Source organism: Grammomys surdaster, unplaced genomic scaffold (genome assembly GCF_004785775.1).
Source record: "Grammomys surdaster isolate TR1022 unplaced genomic scaffold, NIH_TR_1.0 124132, whole genome shotgun sequence".
Taxonomy (NCBI): Eukaryota; Metazoa; Chordata; class Mammalia; order Rodentia; family Muridae; genus Grammomys; species Grammomys surdaster.
In genome coordinates this window covers 7,448-12,130 of record NW_021619221.1, presented here as the reverse complement: position 1 = coordinate 12,130, position 4,683 = coordinate 7,448, and the positions used below count along the sequence as shown (strand labels likewise).

Sequence of the window (4,683 nt, the reverse complement as noted above, 5' to 3'; positions counted from 1 at the left end):
GGGCATCCAGGAAGTGTTCAGGATGGAAGTGGAGGGGCTTCTCCCAGACAGTCTCATCCTTCAGCACAGAGGACAGGTTGGGGATGAAGGTCGTCCCCTGGCAGAAGGCACATGGTATGAACAGGGACTGGGGTTGGGCTGCCTAGACCATAGTAACCATGTCCACATGCATAACTTCTTCCCTGCACTCACTGCATTCCCTCATTCAATCCAAATCCCAGAGGTTCTCAGAATCTTGGTGAGCCCTGTGACAGATCTCCCATGGGTGGCCAACCCAGCAACCATCCCTGGGTGCAATGCTCCATTAAGTGATCTTTTGCCATTTTGTTTGCCATTTCCCTTTCCCGACTCTTGAAGGCTGCAGCCTGCATGCAGTGTGGTCCTTGTGAACATGTTGAGAATTGTATGTAGTGATCTCTCCTGCCCTTGTATGACAGTGGTCATGATGAAATACTAACAGGCCCAGGCCTACCTTGGGGATGAGGAAGTCCTGCACTTCAATGTCACGACTCGTGATGCGTGGAAAATTCATTCGAATAATGTCCCCAAAGCACTGCACCTTAAGGATGACAGCTTTGGTGTAGGGCATGCGGGCCTGGTCTGCCATCTCTGGACTCCTCACCTGCCCTATGACCTCATTGATTTCCTGTTGGACTCTTCCTGGAGGGACAGTATACCCTCAGTGAAACAGTGACAGAGGACTTCCCTGTCTTACAACCATGTTAAGGACTCAGTCCACCTGAGAAAGACATCAGTGAGCAGAACTGGGGTCTGGGTTAAGTTAAGTATCTCAAGTCATCTGGGGAGTGTACCTCTACCTCTCTCCCAACCCCAGCCAGACTTACGCTGCACATCCGGATTCAATACCATGAGCAGCAGGGCCCAGAACAGTGTGGTTGATGTGGTCACCATCCCTGCAGAAAACAGGTCACCCACCTCCATGCGCAGGTTCTCATCATTAAAACTGCTCTCAGGATTCCCCCTGGCCTGGTCCAGGAAGAAACAGTGGGCTCAGTAGGGAGAGAAAGCTCCACTTGGTCTCCCATTGTCCCCCAGGCAGCCCAGGTGCTGAGTAACATGGTGATGCACAGGATGACATCCTTCTGGCCTCACAGCTCCCAGGACACCAGCCCACAGTCCCTGGCTACATCACTTGGAGCAGCCAATTACCTTCTCTATCTCTGCCAGGAAGGCATCAGTCAAATTTCGGGGTGGCTGGGCAGAGTTCCATGTGGTCCTATTCTCAGTCAACAGGTTATCTACTATGGCTATGAAGGTCTTCTGACCTTGGAAGATTTTGTCAGCCAGCCCTGGGATGCATTAAGAACCTGTAGGGACACAGGAATTCTCAGAGCTTCCTCTTCAGATAATTATTAGTGACTCATGATCACGTATGGGGCTGCTGTGCCACGGTGGGTGTAAATGACAGGACAATGTGTAGAGTCAATTGTCTCTATCTTCCATGGGTTCCACATATCAAACTCAGGTCTCCAGGCTTGCTTGACAAGCTCTTACCCACTCACCATTTGGTTGGCTCCTCAGTGCTAGTGATGCTCACTGTCTACCTGGACCAGGCTCAGTGCCGGCCTCCTTTACAGTGGACTCAGAGCCTGTCTGTCCCCACATGTAACCTGCCTCCTCCTTAATTGTTAAATTTGCAAGAGCCACCTAAATAGTCTCGGAGACCCAGGTAAGCAGTAGGAATATTCTACTCTGGCGATAACCACGGGCTTTGTGTCTTCCATGAAAACTGAGGGACCATGTTCTCTCCCTTTCTGGAAATCCTGATTTGGTCCACTTTTCTCCTCCTGTCATTGAACAGTTTTCAACAGTTGTATCCTCCTGCAGTTGATCCCCACAAGGCCTCTTCCACAGCCTTGGCACACAGCTTCCCGGGGAAGACAGAATGCACAGAAATGACATGATCAGTATGCCTGAACTCTTACCCCAGGAAAGAAGACAGAGACTTCTGACAAACTTTCTTCCAGTATTTTCAGCATCCTGATGAGGTAAGGGTCTTCATATTCAAAGCGACGGGCAAAAATGAGGGATGCAATCACATTGCACACAGCTTTGTTCAGCATGGTGTTGGGATTGATGGACCGCCTTGGGAGTAGAGATAGAGTGGAGATACGAGCAAGTCCATGGACTGCCCATGTCTCCCTGTCCCCAACTACATCCCTCACCTGTCACCCACCAGCATGGGCAGTGAAGGCATCACAGAGGTGGCGGCCTCCTTGGTCACCCACTGCTCCAGAGATTTCTTGCCCAGGCCGAAATTGCACAGGGTGGACACACAAAATCGTCTCTGCTCTCGCCACTCAGGACCATAAGGTGCAAGGACCACACCTGTAGACACATCTGTGTGTAAGCAAGGATGCCCAGCTATGCTGTCTCCTCTCTCATCATCTCTCTTCTCCTCTGGGTTTTGTCCCAGTCATGAGCCTCTCAAAATCTTGCTACCACAATGCAGTGCATGCCTTCTGGGTAGTCACCTGGATTTCAGTGACTTTCAGAAATTGCTTGACTGCATTCCCACCCACATTTGTGTCCCGTGCTTCCTCTGCTCTTTGCCATATCTCCGAAGCCATCTGCACTGTTCACAGCCCTTTACCTTGGGATTTGGGTTTCAAACCCAGGTACTCAAAGATGGGCAGTGCAGGGTGGTCACCATTGTCCTCTCCATAGGTCACCAGCACTTTCTGTATTGCTTTTAGTCCGCTAATCACAACCATGGGCTTCTAGGCCATCTGCAGGCTGAACACATCACCATAGTGGGTTTGAAGCTGAAGTAGAGGGACAGAGCACATAGGAAGTGGAAGTCCCCACAGACCATATATCAAGGCTCACTGTACAACCATTGTCAAAACGTGAGCATGCACAGGCAGTTTCTATATGCGTATGTAAATGTTTGTGTATGTTTACACATGCACACTTGTATATGTGAATGTATGTGCTTATGTGCATGTGAGTCCACCTCTCTCTCTCTCTCTCTCTCTCTGTCTCTTTCTCTCTCTCTTTCTCTCTCTCTCTCTCTCTGTACATGTATGTTTGTGTGTGTTGCTTGTTATTGACCCTTGGTCCTCATATATCCTAGGAAATGCTGTTCACTGAGCTCCTTCCCCTGCGTGAGGATTCCTACCACTGTGGCTTCTTATCTCTTAAGTTCAACAAAGGAATCACTGTAGATATGGCATCCCTGCTGTGACCTAGATAGAGCCAGAAAACTGTCCTTCGGTCCCTTAGCATGTCAAAACACTCTTGTTCCTTGAGATGGGCAGTGAGTCCAGAGAGCACACAGTAGCTAGAGATTCAGGCAGCCACAGCCCCTGACTGATATGGTACAGTAGACCTCACAGGAGGCCAAGATTATGTCTTTGACAGGATCATAATGTACTTCGGAATTGTATGGCTACAGTCTTCTTCAACCAGACTGAACCCTGCTGTCACATCATGAGTCACCTCCTGGACTTTGTCTCTCGATCCTTTTGCCCTAGAAAGTCTCAGAAGCTGCCACCAAAACAGTCCTATGCCTGTCCCCTCTTGGGGATCAGATCCCTGTTTGACCTGTGGTTTGATCCCCACTGTCGGGAACAGCCCTGCTTATACACTGAAGGCCTAAAATCAGCCATAGTCCTAAAATCAGCAATAGGCCTGACATACATGCCTGCTGGCACCAAGTCTTGGGTCTCTGTTGAAAAACACTGAAACAGATAGCTGGGAGTTATTGTAAACAGACAGCTTTGGTGGAAGGCTGCCAAGTCTGGCTCATAGGCCTTGCAGATGGATAACCTTGGTGGATAGTACCAACTTAGATAAAGACAAGTGAATCATAGGCGGAGTCATAGTGGTCTGTCCCCTGAACCTTCACCCAGCTGACACTCTGTTCTGGAAGATAACTGTACTCCCCCTGAACACCTACGCTCCTACGTCATCCCCTTCCCCACATCCTGCCTTTTTGTGTATATAATCTGTGTGTGCAAAAGTAAAAATTATGATCTGATCAGATTATAGACAGGTCGTCTTTCCTTTTGTCTTTGCCTGCTCTCCCCTCCCCCTGCTCTCTTTCAGGTGACCTCCCCGGACCCCTGTTTAATGTCCTGCTGGACAGGACACCCCACTATTTGCTTCTATGGACACCATATCCTCAGTTACCATGGACCACTAAGTCACTCACCTTGTACAAGCTGTATGGCATGTTATCTAGGTTCACCTGGAGCAGGTTACCCAGCAGAGGCCATGACACAGGGCCAGGTGGGTAGCGAGAATGCCAGCGCTGGTGCTAGTACATCAGGTCCACCAGTAATATGAAGATGACTGTGAATATGGCCACAGGCCACAGAACAGTCTCCGTCAGCAGCCCCATCACAGCGCCACTGCTGCCCAGGCTTCCCAGAGACCAATAACCAACACTCAATACAAGACCTAGGATCAGCAAGCCCAAAGATTGGATTCTGCCACATTTTAAAGGAATGCCAGGGTTGCCCTTTGTCCTCTGTGTCCAGTCCCAATCCTGTGTTTTGTTTAACCAAGTGTATGGAACAGCCAGTGATATTCAGTCCCTTCCCAGGAGCTGAGCATTCTTGGCTAAGCATGATAGACAGGTGTCTAGTGGACCTAGGTTTCAAGATGGATGATCTGATCATTGCATGCAGAAACATCACCGGGTCTGCTACCCATGCA

At 49.5% G+C, this 4,683-nt stretch overlaps 1 pseudogene; it reads right to left on the bottom strand.

The window, feature by feature from the left end:
• Window positions 1-4: 4 nt before the first annotated feature.
• Window positions 5-4,366, bottom strand: LOC114636457 (annotated as a pseudogene).
• Window positions 4,367-4,683: the final 317 nt, after the last annotated feature.